This window comes from Sorex araneus, chromosome 5 (assembly GCF_027595985.1).
Source record: "Sorex araneus isolate mSorAra2 chromosome 5, mSorAra2.pri, whole genome shotgun sequence".
Taxonomy (NCBI): domain Eukaryota; kingdom Metazoa; phylum Chordata; class Mammalia; order Eulipotyphla; family Soricidae; genus Sorex; species Sorex araneus.
Window position 1 is genome coordinate 5,686,419 of NC_073306.1, and position 17,481 is coordinate 5,703,899.

Consider the following 17,481-nt stretch of genomic DNA (forward strand, 5'->3'; position numbering starts at 1 on the left):
GGACGGGTCTCACCTGTTTTTAAGATCGGAGACATAGAGAAGAAGGGATCTTGAGGGCCAGGGGTAGTGTTGTGTGATCAGCATATTCCATGGCATCACCCCTCCACTGCCCACCCCGGGCTCCCCTGCAAATAGGAGTTTCAGACTTTGGAAGATCGGGTTTTATTCTCTGGTCTCTGAACATCAGTATAGCGGATGGGAAACATTGTGAAAAAATATAGGCATGGATGTACGCAGCCCACCCAGAATAGACGGTCACTTTGAGTCTGGCAGCATGACTGTCCCCTTCAGCTGGAACCCGGATCCTATTTGAAAGAGACCCCTGTCTTCACAAGACTCCCCTCGCCCCTGCCCCGATCTGTACCTACCTGGAGCTGTCAGATGCCTGTGTGCGTGTTGGTGATGGTCTGGAAGTTCTGGCTTTATTTGTAAACAAGCAGGCCCCTGAGCTAGCGGAAAAGAGGAACTCAGTGGAGGGAAAATCACCTCGAGGGTCAGGTAACTCTCGCCGCCTGCCCACCTGATTTGCTCCCTGCCACTTTGTTTTGATTTGGGGGCTGGAGTGTTTTCTCCCTCTCCCAGGCGTGCCACACTCCAGCATCAGCCCCCGGCCTCATTCCATAGGTGGTTCCTGCTGAGGGAGGCAGACAGACCTGACGAGCTCAGGGTCCCACTGTCTCTTGGGGGAGAGCTTGGGTTTGCCTCTCTGGCCCCCAGACAGACACCCGCCTCCTCCTGAGCGAGCTATAAATGCACCTTCAAGTGCCCTCCCGGCGTCTTTGCCACAGACCCGACTCTTCGAGTCAAGTGAGGCCCCATCCGGACTGTTTAACTCTCACCCTCCCCACCGAGCGCGAAGGCTAAGGATGAGAGCCCATGGATAATCCCAGCCTGTCTGTGGCACAGGCCCCCCTCCTCTGTGACCTGTAAGGTGAGACCCCGGCACACACGCGCGCTCACACACACACCCACTCACAGACGTTGTGCTCATGTTCTGCTCGTAGCGAAGGCCGGGGCAGGAGGTTGACCTTAGCGTGTCCGAATATTTAAAATAAGACCAGCTGCCGGGCCCTGTTGGCATTCTCATCTCACATAGTGTGTAGGGAAATGGGCTGGTGGCTATAGAATGTCTCGAGAGCGTGTCACCGGGGTCGCCCAGAATCCTCATGCCCCCAAAAGGTGTGTGCTCCAGGAGAACTAGGTGGCTCCCCCAGAGACCCACCCATGAGGTTCTTTGCTGAGAACAAAATGAAGCGTCGCCTTCGGGAGCCACTCTAGGCCCGTGTGCAGGGGCCCGGGCCTGCCGGGATGGGGCTTTACACTTGGGCTGTCCTCTTGCCCTTCCCCTGAACTCTCTTCGTCTCAGTCATGAGCAAACAGAGCCTGAGCTAACAGCCCTGCCGTCTTCCGAAGCGCAGCTCGCTTCCAGTACCGAACAAAGGGAGGGAGGGCCGCGTGGGCCGGCCCAGGCCGAGGAATGCGGCTTCAGGGTTCTGCTCCATAAATTTAACCAGCACGACGAAAAGGAGATAATATGAGCCTTCGTGATGATCTGAAAGGGGGAGGTTCTGTGTCCCATTGATTGCGGTCTGGCCCTGGGCCAGGCCCAAGCCTGACCGACAGTTGAACCATATCGTTAAGGCGTGTAATACAGCTCGAGTCTTGTACTGCCGCCAATGAGTACATATCCACAGGGCAAAAGTTTATAAAGAGTTGAGGCTGTCCTGTTTAACCCTCTCACACCGCCTGTAATAGGCCCAGCTGCCATTCAGAACTTGCCCATCGGAGCTCGGAAAGCACAGCCCGCACGTTTCCCTCCTGTGATCCCACAGGGCCTTTCGGGACCTGGGAGAGGGGGAAACGCTGTCCCAAGCAGATCAGGCACGGCAGAGCAGCCGGCCTCCTCCCCCCTCCGGCCAGAAACGGGACACCCGGGCACTTTATCCAGAGTCGCTTGGTGTTTGCAGTATAATGTTGCTGGAGGAAGTCAGGCTGACACAACAGGAAACCTACCCGTCTCGGGAGACGGCCGTGCCGCTGGAGCCCCTGGGTCGCCCTGTCAAGGAGGGGCGGGCCTGGGGCAGCGGGCACATGTCACAGGCTTCACAGAGAAGCCTGAGCAGGTGGATGGCCCGTGAGACGAGGCACAGGGCTGGCTGCTTTCCGGGGAAATCGTGGGCAGAGGGGCAGCCAGTCCTGTCCAGCAGCTGCCCTGGGTCTGTGCTGCAGAACGCCTGTTCCATACGTTCTGTTCGCAGTTCCTGTCTCCACCATCTAATTCCCACAGCAGCCCAAGGGCTGCGGGACCACGGGCCCCCCAGTTCACAGAGGGAGAGTTGAGAGGGACACAGGCGGGCCACGGCTCACTGCCATCCCCCAGGGAGTAGGGAGGAGTCACCCCCGGCAGGCTGCATACAGAGCAAGGGCCCCTTACCCCGGGCCCTTCCGGTGGTCTGTCGGCCTGCCCCGTTTCTGGGGCTTCGTTCCTGGACCCGGAGGGCAGCAGTTCGCACTGCCTGTGTCCCAGAGCACTCGGGAGACATCAGTGCAGGGGGCTGGGTGGCCTCACGGTGTGAAGGATACGTAGCTCGCGCTCTCCCCCAGAGCTGGGGTGAGGGGCACAGGGGAGACATCTGCGTCCCGTGTTCAGCGCCTGTGCTGGCCCTTCTCCTCGGTCCCGTCCTCCCTCCTTCCCAGCTCTTGAACCCCTGCCGCCCTGGAGCTCAAGCCCTGCCAGTTTCCCACACCAGTGCTCACACATCCCTGCTCCAACTTGTCTGTCCTGGCAGCCTTGGAGACCATCCTCCAGCTGGCACCAGTAGGAAGCCTCGGAAGGACAGTAGCCCGGTGCGTGCCCAGCGTTCTCGAACTCCGCCTCAGCCACGGGGAACTTTGGTTTATGTGCTGGTGGTAGGCGCTGCTGTGGCCGGAGAAGAGAGCAAAGCGGTGGCCAGCCCCAGGTCTCTCTTCCTGGCGCTGTCTGCCTCCGGGGTCCCAGCACCACAGGTACCTAGAAGTGCACCAGTCAGTCCTGGCAAAGCTGAGTCTAGCTCCTGGGGGAATTGCTGGAACCCATGTGTGGCAACCCTGGGTTCTGGGTACCTTTCAGTGGGGCACCCATTTGGGGGCTCTCTGTACGTATTTGAACTCGTAAAACATGGAGAAAACCTGCCGATCCTGGTCTTTTGGGGTGTAAGGAGAAATACTAAAGCAGCCGAGGGACTGGATTGCATGAAGGAATTTAGCCGCTATTTGAAATTGTTTTTGTTCCATTTACCAGTGAGTCGAAGATGCCATGAGGCCGCCAGATGATCTGGGATCCATAGGAACTTTTATCTACAAGGGACAGGGACCGGAGCAATAGCACAGTGGGGAGGGCGCTTGCCTGCATGTGTCCGACTTGGGTTCAGTACCCAGCACCCCATATGGGCCCCCCGAGCCTGCCAGGAGTGATCCCTGAGCACCACCGGGTGTGACATCCTCCCCCTCCCCCACCTCAACCCCCAAAAAACAGATTCGTAGGACAGAGCACTCGGGGGGTATCCAGTACTTTACAGAGCTTCAGGAGGGCTGGTCCTGAGTTCTCGGTCGGAGCCAGCATTTGGACAGGGAACGTCCCCACCTCTCCCTCACGTGTCACATAGCAGACTCTCCCCACCAGGCTGTCCCCCACCCGCCTGCTGCTCCCCACCCCAGAGGACTTGGTCTTTGGCATCTGTGTGCCTCTGTCCCCGGGGCTGAGGGGGACGCAGGCTGTGCTGGACAGAGGCTGGACAGAGGCTGTGTGCTCCTGTCAGTGGGCAGGAAGAGATGCTCTGGCCTCTGGGCAGGATGGACTCCGGAAACACCTGCTTTCCCCAGAGGCACATGTGGCAGGACACGGGTGGCATTCTACAGCCAGTGTCCTGGGGCCTGGGGCAGCCAGCTGCTACCAGCACCTGAAGGAGCAGCAGCAGGCCGGGCCTGAGGGGGCTCAGTTCTGCCGGCTCCGCTTGGACACACCCTCCCCCCACCCTGCCTCCCTGGCTCCCCCCAACTTCTGACACAATTTCCCTCCTCATGTTCTTGCGTCCTGCAGCAGCCAGCCCAAATCACGTGCACAGTCAGTCCCTGGTTCCCCAGTGGGCAAAGGTTCCCTGTCAGTTTTGACCCTTCAGAAGGCCTCAACTTGTGGCTTAGGTGGCCCCCGTGTCCTTTTTGCCCATGCTTGGGGCGCTGCCTGCCTGGGGCTGCCCTCGAGGACACTGGGTCCAGGCAACCGTTTCAAAGCGGAGCTCTGAACTCGGTCTCTGAGCTGGCTTCAGGGCTGCGCTTCACCCTGACGAGAATCAGAGAGGACAGTCCCTAAGCCCCCGAAACGCAAGTGCCAGTGAAACTCGAACTGCAGGGGTGGCTGCAGCCAGAGGGCCTCACAACCGGTTCCAGATGTCGCCGTCCCCCCAGTGCCTGCTGGCTGGGAGGCAGCAGCTCTGGCTTCTCCCCGCTCTTAGAGTGCCCACTTTGCAGTTCAGGCCCCGCCTGGCCGGAGCTCTTGGAGGGGAGGCGGGAGGGCGACATGATCTGACTTCCTGGCCCACCTGGGCTGGGGTGGCGTCCAGCTATGCCCCTACCCGGCTCCCCCACTCCACCCCATGACTCCTGCTTTTCAGGAGAAGTGAAAGGACCCAAAAGAAAGAGTGTGCAGAGACACCCCCCCCACACACCACCACCACCAGTTAACAGAGGACCAGCCCCGCTCCTCTCCCCACCCGGGGCCCCAGGGAAGTCACATTGAAGGTCATGGTCAGTCCCGGCGCTTTCCTCTGGAGATGTCTTCCCTCCGACCTGCCTACCCCTTTCCCAGTAGAAGGTCCTTCCGGGGATACTGGGCCATCCTCTCCCAGTCCACACCTGCCTGTCCTCAGGCAGTCAGCAGGGAAACGGGGCCCCATGCCGTGCCTCCTGCTTCCTGTGTGCAGACATGTGGGTGCTTGTGCCTGATCCCTCCCAGGCACATCTTTTTAAAAAGAAAAAGGTTTGTTGTGTGCATTTTACAAATATGTACAAAAGTGAACCATTCTGAGTACCCAAATAATAGATGAACCTTTTGAGGATGGAGGTTCCAACGACCTTGCGAGAATTTTGTCTTTAATTCTTACAGCACACCAGTGAAACAGGTGCTGTTACTCCTATTCTGAGGCACAAAATAAAGAGAATCTTATCCCCTGATTAATAAATAATGAAAGGTTGGTAATGGCAGCCCCAGCAGATACCAATACATCAGGTATAGATGTGTATATGTACATGCGCGCACACACACACACACACACAAATGTGCATATTCCTGTGCTTATGCAAATCAACACAAATGCCGGGTGTACCTGATCGTTTTTCATTCATTAGCGATGCTAAAACATTTTTCTATTCCAAAAATAAATCTCTATTTTGACATTTAAATGATACTGAATTGCATCTGTACAGTAATATACTTAGTCCTTTTTTATTGATGGATGTTTTAGCTTTTTGCAGCTATAAGCATCTTTTGTATATTTCTGGCCATACCGGTGGAAATCTCTCCTTGGGGTTGTTTCTGAAGTAGAATTGCCAGGCTAAAGGCACAGCTGCATTTTCTGCTGTGAAACACGGGGAGTTGAGGTGTGTTTCAAAAATCAAACGATCTGTGCCTCTCCAGCCTTTTCTGCCGCTCCTGGTTCTTCATTCGTCCCATACTCAGTCCTCCTTTTCCTGTGTGCTGCTTTATGAATTGGACACTGTGCCAAGAGCCAGGAACTGTCACTTCGTTAGTCACGGCTAGTGACCCTCTCAGTGTTCCCTGCTTGTGTTTCTCTGATAAGTAGGAGGGCCGGGTCTTCTTTCCCCATGCCAGCTGGCTGCTAGGGTTTCTTCTCTGGTGAACTATCTTTGCACGGTTTTCACCGCCGTCCTCTCTAACCCCGCTGAGGTCAAGGTTTGTCTTCCTGTGCAGTGGGGTCTTGTTTTTTCCTCAGCCTGTGTTGTTTGAGCTTCTCCTCCCAGTCATCACCCATATGAATGCTTCTTTCGCCCAGACAGTCCTGGTAGTGGGGTTTCGTCCTCACAGGTGGGTTTCTCGGAGAGATCTGCCAGCTCGCATCTCCATCGGAGGCCTGAGCGCCACACTCGAGGCTGTGGACGGTGTGGTCTGTCAACTGCCCTTTATCTGGCTGTTTGTTCCCTCCTGTTTATAGTATTTGTTACCTCCAGTCCCTGCTGTCAAACTGGGTGGATCGTTGTGTTATTAATAGTCCCCTGGGCCTCGGGCAGAGCCCTGCTTGGAGCCAGCTCTCCCGGGAAGCCGATCAAGCCCCACAGCTAGCACGGAGGCACCTCCCTCGCCCTGGTCTCTCCCTCTTGGACCGTCAGCTTAGTCCGTGTTATTGCCTTCTGTCCCTCCGTGACCTCTGGAATGCTTCACCTAGCCGTGGCTGCAAAGCTTGCATCAGAGGCATTCGTCAGCAGCCATCCTCCTAAGTTCATCAAGACAAAGGAACCAGAGCGCCCCAAGAACAGGGCTGGCTTTAGCACGTAGCAGGCAAGCGGCCTTGGGGCAACCTGGTCGTCTCTCAGAGGCAGAGTTGCCGCCTCCATGAAACAGGCCACCAGTGGGTGGCTTCCTGGTAACCCCCCCTGGGCATGAGAGCATCAGGTGTGCAGTCCGCTTAAATGCGTGCCCTGTGCCGTGGCAGCCTCACAGTCTAATTTCTAGTGCCTCCTCCCTCAGAGCTGATGGACGGGCTATTGCCACACAGCCTGGGAACAGTCATAGCAGAGCTCGGACAAGCACTCTATCTGTCTGAAGGGGGTTGGGGTCGGCAGTGCCTTCCTCTGGGACAGAGAGGAAGCAGAACACTGGCTGAGCTCGGCCAACCGTCAGTTCAGAGACACTGAGTTGGCCTATGAGCTCGTCTTAAAGACTCCCTGTTGGTTTGACTGTTTTCCCCCACACGCCCCCCCAACATGGAACCTTGTCATTCAGGGACATAACAAGATGTCACAAGTTTACAGTGTGGCAGTGTCTTGTCCAGCCTCACTGTTGACTCTTAAATGGAGGCGTGTGTGTGTGTGTGTGTGTGTGTGTGTGTGGTGGATTGCGCCTGGCGTAGCAGTTGTCCTGTCAGTGGCCTGGCCTCTAAGCGTTTTGCCAGTTGGACTTGGATCGGTTTCCTTCTGTCCTAGCTTTACTTTGTAGTCATTTCAACATATAGCAAGCCAATTCCTCCAAATGACACGTTTTGTCATTAGAACACGAGAGGCCGTCGGACCACAGTGGCCTCAGCGTCAGCGCCGTTGAGGACGAGACTGGATGGTTCTGACAGTTGTTCTCCCATGACCTCACCGTCGCCGAGACCCACAGTCTGAGGCGCAGCAGCCCTGAGGCAGGCTCGCAGCCACATGTCGTCTTCCTTGTGGGCTTGGCATCTCCGCCCCTGGCCCCGCCGTGCCCACCCCCGCCCGGCCCCGCGCCGGCATGTGGCACCGGAGCCCTCCCGCCCCACGTCAACCGAGCACTGATCAGCCAGGAATCAGCAGATCTGCGGGGTGCATGTTTAATGGGTCGCAGATGTGGGGCAGGCTGCAGAACTCTCTGCTTTACCCGTTTTCAGTTGTGTGCATTTCATCAGCATTGCTTGTTATTTACAGAATGTAACTTGAGACAGCAGAACAGATTGTAATTTTTTTTTTTAAAAAAAGGGTTTGTGTGTGTGTTGTGTGTGTGGGGAGGGGAGGTGATGAGGCCACAAGGGATGTGGGAGAGGGGGGGAAAAATCCAGTAGTGTGGAATGTTTGTGCTGTCCAGACCAAACAAACCAGTTTGCCAAGGGGTGCTGGCCTGCGGCGGCCAGGCTCATTCATACTCACGCTGGCGGCACTTAATTAGAAGGCAGCGAGACCCTCCTATCACCAAGGGGAGAATCATCTTTTGTCACCAGATGGAGCATCATGACACCAGGTGAAAATGCGCCCCTTGTAGAAGCACCAGTGGGTCTCCGCCAGCCTCTCTATCCCCAGAGGAAGGCACCATTGGTCCCGACTCCACTTCAGACACATGGATGTCCTTGCCCGAGCCCGACTCTGGCTCTGTACCCAGGACATGTGGCAAGAGCCCAGACAAAGAGAAGTCTCTTCTCTCATCTGAAAAATTCAAACTATTCTTGAGGGCATCGGAACGATGGGCCAGAGCCAGCTTGCCCCGAGTTCAAAGAGTCAGCGCCACGTGTTATTTGGCGCGGGACAGCTCGGACCAGAGGAGGCCTTTGCTTCTGGGAGAGCTGAGCCGTAGGTTAGATTCGAGGACAAGCAGTGAAGGGCACCAGCGGGCCGGAGGGCGGGGAGGCGAGAAGGGGATCACGCGGTTCCTTTGTGTTTCTAGGCCAAGGGCCTTCCACCATAGGACCGCGGCGGGCAGGAACGCCAGGCAGAGTCTCAGGAGAGCCTTCTTAGATTCGAGCTGTAATCACGAGGTGCTGGGCAACATGACCTGTTCAGGGCTACGGGCCCCGGCTTTGTGTTCCCTCTTTCCGAGCCTAGGGTCCCCCAAGGCTGCCAGGCAGCTCTCCAGTTGCCCCCTGGGAGAACTTGACCCAGGTCAGTAACTGTCTCGAGTCCCCGTGCTGCGGAACGGTCAGCATTCCTGTGCTCATTCCTGAGCTCCAGGGGTTCCTGGGTGGGTACCAAGTCCTGCGCCCTCGGTCTCTGCAGCAGCCTTGGCGCTGGTGGTCTCATGACTGTGGTCGAGTCACACCAGCGAAGGTGCCAGGCACAGTCTTACGTGCTGGGGTCAGAGAGGGCCCCCTGCGCAGCCCCCCAGTGCCAGCCGCACCTCGCAGGCCTCCATTTGCTCGAGAAGGCCCACCTCTCCCTGCAGAGCTGGAGGTGGCGGAGAGACCTCACGGTCTCACCAGCATGGAGCCGAGAGCCACAGACAGACTTGGCGCCCTGGGAGTGTGCTGAATGTTCTCCTGGAAGGTCTGCGGGCAGCGTCTCCTGCCCCACTCCCTACCCCGTGCGCGAGAGCAGACATCCTGCCCGAAGGAGGAGGGAGGATTGGAAAAAGCCTCTGGGTGGGTACAGCACCTGTGTCTGTCCAGTTTCAGGCACAGGGACGGGACCCCAAGGTGACTGAGCAGAGGTGCAGGGGCCACCTCCCACCTTGGACAGTCACGGCCATTTTCCGTGACCAGATTCACTTGCAGAGCCTTCTACCACAGGCTCTTGCATGTACCAGGCCCTGGATTCAGTGCCCAGGACCATGCGGCAAAACCCTCCCCGTATCCAAACAGTTGGAGGGCCCCTGGGGAGTATCGTCATTTCAGACTCTGAGGCGTTGTCAAGTGAAACTAAGCTGGACGTGTCGAGCTCTGGGATTCTCACTTGATCTGACACCCAGAAATCCTGGAGGCAGGGGGGGGCGGTGGCCAGCTCTGTGCCCTGCACTGCTGAGCGTTAGTGCTGCATTGCCTGCCCTCTCGGTGCTGTGTTTCCCTGCACTGGCCACAGGTCACAGTGGGCAGCAGCCCCCACTCGGCTGCTAAGCCACTGCCTGTGGGTTTGGTCTGTTTGTTTCTTCCGCCACCCTCAGTCTCCCCCCAAGCTGTGGCTCAGCCTTTTTCTGACAGCGGCCCCCTTCCGTCCTGGCCTCCCGCCCTGTGGCCACCAGGCTCCTCCATTTCATCTCTCCCTTCAGCCTTTGCACAATATAGAAAGTATAAGGATTCAAAGAAAGAAGTGACTTAGCCATTTGCAGAAATCAATCTGAAAATAATCTGATTCATTTACTTTAATCAGCTTGTTCTTATTAGAACCTGTCCTTCACTCTATCACTGTCATCCTGTTGCTCATCGATTTGCTCGAGCGGGCACCAGTAAGGTCTCCATTGTGAGACTTGTTGTTACTGTTTTTGGCATATCGAATACGCCACGGGGAGCTTGCCGGGCTCTCTGAAAGGGGTGGAGGAACCAAACCCGGGTCGGCCGCTTGCAAGGCAAACGCCCTACCTGCTGTGCTATCACTCCAGCCCAGAACCTGTCCTAATAGCCACAAAGCCATTTTTTATCAGAAATTGTGTGTTTCGGCCCAGGTGAAATAGTGGCCTTGGCGGTAGGTGTGACAGGTTATCAAAAATTCTGGCTATGACTCGATAGATTCTTCCTTAGCACTATGCTCTCTGAGCCGCGGTGTTGTTCTGAGAACAGGAATGAGCACACATTTGTACAAAGCTTGTCCCCCGACCATTACCAGTTATCTGCTCTTTGCTTCCATTGTTCGGTGCTGGGAGGAGAACTCAGGGTTTCAAGTATGGGCTCTTCCATGGAACCACTTCCCTGACGCTGATATACATGTACATATGAATAAAAGCAAAGAAATTCCAGATTGTATGACAAAGTTAGGCTTGTTAGGAAACCCGGGGCTGACAGGCAAGACTCACTAACGTTATCTGTGTGACTCGATGCTTTTAGAAGGGAATCCGCCTTGACACCCCTCTTTCCGGCCTCATAAGACATAATCTCACCTCCAAGCCAGTTAGTTGACAAGGGAGAAAAACTCTGAAGTAGGGGCTGGAATGATTGTACAGTGGCTAGGTCGTTAGCCTTGCATACAGCTCTCCTGGGTTCAGTCCCCAGCACCCCATACGGCCCCAGGAGCACCTCCAGGAGTAAGCCCTGAGCATCACCAGGTGTAGCCCCCAAACAGAAAAGCACACCCCCACAAAAGCATTTTAGCCTTACAGTTAAAATCCCAATAGGCCTATCTGTTGGCATTCATTCTACCAGCTGTCACACTTGCAATGTCACGGGGTCCCTAAACACATGTGTTAGGTTGTCGGAAGCCTTGACCCCTATAAACAAGTCAGGTGTGAATCCCACAGATGGGAGGAAGCCCAGCCGGGATGTCAAACTGGGAAAAACCCAACTGCGATGGTGACATAATTTCTAGCCATGTCACGAATGGAGACCCTTCTCATACACGCAGTCACACCTGCACAGTGCGGGGTTTCCCATGTAGTAACGTGTATGGCTTCGGGACCCCAAGGAGAGGTGAGGAGAATGTTAATAAGCTGCAACTGGCAAGGGCAGGAAAGGCGCGTGAGGGACGTTAGTCCCGGTTTCAGGGATCTGCCAGGGCAGGTGCACCCTTGGTGCTCTGTGCAGATGAGGTGTCACCTTCGTCATCGATGGTGTTTGTGTATTTACTTCTCTGTGCCTCTAACACACCAGGCACCGTGAGCGGCACAACAGACCTTCTGTAGACTCCTAGAGGGGAACGCAACTTGTCATGGGTCACATTTTGCAGAGGGCAGGACTGGATTCCAGCCGAAGTGGCCTGGCTGCAAAGCCCCTCCTGTCACCCTCATTGTCACCCTTCCTTGGCCCTAGTATTCCCTGCCTGCCATTGTTGTCGCCTGATTCTCCCTGCATTCTTAAGCTCCCCAGACACTGAATTCACCTGTCTTCCTCCAGGCCCATGCTGGGGGGGTGTGTGTGTGTCTGTGTGTCTGTGTGTCAGGCGGGCGATGTTCGCCAGAGGGAGGGAGCAGCAGGAACACACCCCCAAAGCCATTCTAGGGGCGTCCAGGCTGCTCCTTTTCCTGGCTGCCTTTGCTTGCCTGCATCTTCACTGATTGCACTTTGGAACCAGCCTGCTACTGACAGGGCTTCTTTCTGTCCCCTGCTCTGTTCACATGCTCAGAATTTGTTGAAGCAAATTCGGCACCATTTTCAAGGTTCAGGATTCAGAAGTCCAAGCTCAGTAGTATATACAATCGAAGGTTTCATAGAGTAAACCCAAGTAGGTTCTAGAAAGTAGAATTCTATTTTGTCATGAAATTATGAGGAAGAATTTTTCTGGTGAACGGAGCCCAACTAAAGTTGGGCTCCTCCAGTCGCCACTTCTGTCATCACAGCTGAAAGGAGTGAGATCAGCTTGGGGAAGACCCAGTGTGCCTTCCTGCTGAGTCTGCAGAAGTGAGGGGAGCGACAGGTCAGACATGAGGTGCATGGCTCCTGGCCCGGTGGCCGCAGTGACCAGCTCACACTGTCCTGTGCTGAGTTCCTTCGAGAAAGCTGCCCAGGCCTTGATGAGGCCCTTCAGTCAGGAATCTTGGTGCCTGGTGTCTGACGTGCAGCAGCAGCGAGTGTTGAAAGAGAGGACCTAGGCTGACCTCGGTCTCAGTCCAGTTGTTTGTGCCCAGTCGAGCACAGTATAGATCACTGAGTTGTGTAATGACAGTGAAAATCTCAGACACGCATGTAAAGCAAGGAAAGCATAGTCCGTCAGTGTGCTGGGGCAGACCCTCAGAGCCGCAGAGGACAGTGGTCCTTGTCGGTGGTCTCCAGGTTCTGGGAGTCTGGAAAGTCATTTGTTCTACACCAGACTCTCTTCTCCCTTGCTGATTATTTTTGAACCTCACTTGGCTAAGTGACATTGGCCATGACACACTTCTCAGCTGCCTAATGCCTGAACTTAAGCAGTTCAGTGGAGTGTGCCTCTGTGTGTATTTGTGTTTGTGTGTGTGTGTGTGTGTGTGTGTGTGTGTGTACACGCATTCTGTCTTCAACTCATCAAATTCTGACATAGTTACTCATTGTAAACACGAAGCACAAATAACGCCTGGGCAACTGTTGGCCTCAGACTAAAAGGCTAGGCTGACCAACTGGCCAGGGCTCTGTTGCCTGGTGGTCATCTTGTTTAGATGTAGAGCGACATAAAGTAAATGGTGTGTGTGTGTGTGTGTGTGTGTGTGTGTGTGTGTTTGCGTTTGCATGTCTCCCACGACTCTGACCTTTGGCTTGGGGCCCTCCATGCATGTTGGCGCTGTGGCAGGTGTTCACCGGGTCCCGATTGATCCCCCAGGGCTGATATCTGCAGCATATCAGCCACTGTAGGGGCAGCCCCTTCCCTGGGGAAGAGTCATCCGTGCCGTACCGCCGACTCCCTGACATTTTCATGGAGTTCAAAGCTCAAGTTCGTTTGGTGCTGACATTTTGGATTAGCTGGTTGACTGGAAGGCCTGCTTCTTTCTATACACTGTGAAATTTATAAACCGCAGCAGCTGAGGGCTTCAAATGGCCCACAAGCCCCCAGCTGGCAGCAATTAAATACACCACAGACCTTTGGCTAAACAAAGGCTTGTGGAGGCCGAGTTGCAGCCTGTGCTCCAAACAGACTCCCATTGTAAACTACCTTTCAAGTCCAGTGTTGGGAGAGACGCTGTCCGCTAATGAGAGGCGAATGGGCGGGGCTTGGCCACCGCTGGTTTAACGATCCCGTCGTCGTTGTCTCCCCCAGACCTGCTCATCTGGCCACAAAGGTGATCCCAAGAAAAGGGCACAGCCACAAGGGGGGCCAGGGGCCTGGCAGTGTCTGTGGGGGCGGGGGGAGGGCAGCTGCCACGGCCCAGGCAGGTCCCACTGCTTTTATTGGACTTTGTGCTTTAGGCTGAGAGAAGGTGGGAGTGAAGAGACCGGAAGAAGCCGTCCTAGACAGCCTCCGGAATACAGAGGGTGGGGAGGCCAGTCGCAGCTGAAACACAGTCTGTGTTGAAATTCATGTGTAAACTTAGGCCTCGTCGCATGTGTCACATTTTGAGCCTTGTGTGACCAGGACTCCACTTTAGACGGTGCCAGCCTAGAGACTGTTGGCGAGGACAGAGATCTCCCCACTGTCCCCGTCAGACACATCCTTTGTGGGACTCTCACTTTGAAGACAGTCTGAATTTTTTTTTCTTAAAGTCATGTAAAATAGTGTTATTTTTAAAAATAGGAGGCGGGAGAGGAAGACATTTCAGTTTGAGATGGACGCAGGCAGTTCTCTCCGATGGAGAATTGATAAATGATCAGGCCAGTGATCCAGCAGCTCTCTCCTGGCTATAATCCCAAGAATCACCAGAAGACACATTCACCACAAGACAATCACATTCACCAGAAGACATGTACAGGGATGTTCTTGGGAGCACTGTAGCGGCAAAACCATGTGCTAGCAGCAGGAAGATGGGAGGGTGGCTCATCACACGATGGAATAGGGAGTGAGTGAAATCCTGCCTCACCCAGCAGAATGGCTGATTGTGAGCACTGTGATTTCAAGGAGGGAGTAAGTGCCAAGACATTAGAAAAAAAAGGCAGTGAGGTCCGGTGCAGAAGCCTAAGACAACTAAAAGAAGAACCAGCAGGGTTATTCCAGGGCATACTCAGAATGTGATGAGAGGACCTGGCGAAGGGGCGCGCGGGGATGAAACAGACACGAATGATGGCGACTCGAGGCAAGCTACCGGGGAGGGGCGGAAAGACCACACAGATAGCTGTGGCCACGATGGAGGTCCGTGCGGGGGGAGCGGGGCGGGAGCACACATGTTTGTTATTTGTTGTTATTTAAAATCAAGAAGAGGCCAGTCATGATTGTGGTCCTTGAACTGAGATAGTGATGAGTCTTGGTCCCAGACTCCGCTTTAAGGAGGAGGGGACGAAGGGAGGTGCTCTCCCCCTGGTCGCACCTGGGCTCCCTGGACTCTCGTGAGGCCCAGAGGTGCACACCTGTGCTCCGACCTGCATCACACGGGCCATACTCGGGGTCTCTGTTGCCCCCATGGTCAGACGGGCTTGTGTGCTTGGTTTGAAAACTCTAGTTTAATGGACTTTTTTTTGGTTGCTGATGCATTCGCATTTGAGACTGAATTTGATCACGCCCTTTAAGAACCACACCCCGAACCTCTCCCCCCTTCCAGTTTGAGCTATGTCAGTTAAATTTTTAGCCGAGTTTTCAGAGAGCAGTGAATCATTTCTCAGGCACCAACAATAATATGGTCATAGAAGACTGTGGGGGCCGGAGAGATAGTACAGTGGGTAGAGCACTTGCCTTGCACACAGCCAACTTGGGTTTGATCTCTGGCACCGAGTATGGTTCCCAAAGTGATCCCTGAGCACAGAGCCAGGAATAAACCCTGAGCACTGCTGGGTATGGCTCCGAAACCAAAGTAACAAAATAAAAAATAAAATAAACTACCCATTCTAAAAGTTGTCCCCATCCCTATTTTATCTTATTGGGCATGAAAGAATGTTGAATGCTCGAACCCGAGGCCCCATATATATTCTCCACCACTGAGTCTCATCCCTGGCAATGGTCTCTAGATGCCTATAAATAGACGGATGTGAAAGATGAGGGGTCATTCCCTAGCCGTTGCGTAGTCCCTGTCATTCCCCCCTCCCCCCACAAAGCTCTAGGAGAGACACACCGGCCCTGAGCCAGGAGCAGACCCCAAGCATCATCCCATGTGGCCCAGCCCCTCCTCCCTGAAATGCTGCTTTGTGGCCTCAGCCCCTCCGGCCAGCTGTGTCTGAGCACTCGCCAGCCCCAATCCGTGCTTGCCTGATGGCGGAGAGGAAGTGGACAGGCTGAAAATGCACAGCGGTCAGCAGCTTCCTCAGCAGATAGGCCCAAGACGTCACAAGGTACCAGGGAGGCCCACAAGGATGCCAGTCGGTGCCCGTGCTCCCCGGCGTCTGTGTGTAGGAAAGGCACTGGGGTGGCGGGAGGCTGGGTCCCTGTAGCCCAGAGAAGGCCCTGCAGGGTTTGAGATACTCTTAACTCTGCAGCTGCTGTCTGCTCCAGAAAGCTGTTGCCCGTGTGGTGATAGTGGGGCACGCGTAGGGACGTGATCCAGGCACAGCCCCAGGCCCCGGGAGAGCGACACAAGGTGATCTCCTGGGCTCTCTGCTCTCAACAGCGTGTCACGGAGTCACGCATATGACCTAAGTGACCTGAAGCAAGTGTGTTTCATGCCCAGGCTTGACTCGGGCTAACTCGCGTGGCTCTTGGTGCCATGTGGAGGCAGGGGTGGATGCAGAGACCATGTTCACTCGCCGAACTGGAGCAGCACAGGGCTGTGAGGGAAGTGGGGCCTGCACACCCCTAGGGACGGGCCAGGGGGAGCCAGGACAAAGCCTCATCTCGGAAAGTGCTGCAGAAATAGGCCCCCTCGTGTGCAGGCCTTGCCCAGGCCTCTTCCCGAAGCTTTGGGGGGCCACAGGATGGGGAAAGGCCCTGACTCCTCACCCCCAGCAGGCTGAGCGTGGCAATCGAGAGGATCCGGCAGGCCGGAAGACAGGAGGCAGCTCTGCTGCCTGGACAAGCCACCATGCTCCTCCCCATTCCCTGCCGCTCCCAGTGTCGCCAGCCCTCACCCAGCACCCACCAAGTCCTTCTCGGTAGGTGAGCCGAGCCGCCTGCGCTCCCGGCCTGGATTTCCACTGGCTTTAGGGCTCTGCAGAGCCGTCTTTCGGCTTCTCGCAGGGGACGAGGCAGGGTGTGGTGGGAGTGCATGAGTACGCCACGGAAAGTGCTCATGGTCCAGCTCCCCCACAGCCTCTGTTCCTGCCCGAGAGCACTAGAGAGTGGTCCTTCAGGCATCCTAACTGCCGGACCAGCATTACCGCACGGGGCATGGCAAACCATACTAGGTAGAGGTGGACTCCTGACCTCGTGGCCTGCGTCTGGCCCTGGGTCCAGGGGCGCTCGCCGCTGGCCAGCATCATGGAAACCTGCTGGATGGCGTTCCTGAATCTCCGTCCCTATCAGTGCCTGACGTGCCCACGTCTCTGCCGCTATGAGTGCTTGAGTGCTTGGTGCCCCGGCGCCTTCCCTCTCCTCTGCGTCTCGAGAGGGGTGTTTTGCTCCAGTGGAATCCAGGAACAAATAATGAAAAGTACAACAAGTACAAGGCCGAGGATAGACCCGGCACACTCTTATCAGTCATCTGAAGTATGCACAGCCTCTCCAAGACAAATAAGGACTCCTGTTTCTAGGAAAACACCAAAAAGTACTTATCAATTACCCAGGGTATGGTTTGTGGAAAAAGACAACATCAGCCTCCTCTGAAAGCCATAGCAAAGCAGATTCCTTTGGGCGACCATTGGCGGAGCGGCGTGGGCACGGGCCGCGGCGGAATCCCAGACTGGCCCGGGGCCCGTCCATGAGCCGCGCTCTCACCCCGTCCCTCCTCCCTCAGATGGCCACTGATGGCATCCCTCAGCCCGCAGAGCGCCTCAGCGAGTTCAGAAACTTGACAGGATGCCCAAGGTCCCTGCCTCGTAGTCGCAAGTTCCCAGAGGCGTCGCCTGAAGTGCCCCCTGGCACAAGAAGGGTCCAGCCGAGGGGGCATCTGGGGCCGGTGGGCAGCACGAGCTCTGGGTGTGAGCCTTAGGCAGTGGGTCCCCCACAGGGCGCCACTGTGAGGTAGGCTCCGGGCTCCAGGCATCCAGGACGGTGGCCCCACTTCTCTGTGGTCAGGTTGCTCATGTGGCCAAGGCAAGATTCTAGCCCAGAGTTTGACCATCTTCTCCCAGTGAGTCATGGGTAATACGTGCCATCCCTTCTTACTCGGTCACTACATTCTGAGTATGTCTTCTACTAAACAGTGCCTGTGCCTTACTCAGCAAAGGCAAATCTATATCCCCCCCGCCTGCCCCGATT

The 17,481-nt window shown here is 55.6% G+C and overlaps 1 protein-coding gene across 3 annotated transcripts in view; it reads left to right on the forward strand.

The window, feature by feature from the left end:
- VPS13D (vacuolar protein sorting 13 homolog D) overlaps positions 1–17,481 on the forward strand; it is a 265,713-nt gene that overhangs the window by 235,397 nt on the left and 12,835 nt on the right. The window lies entirely within an intron of this gene.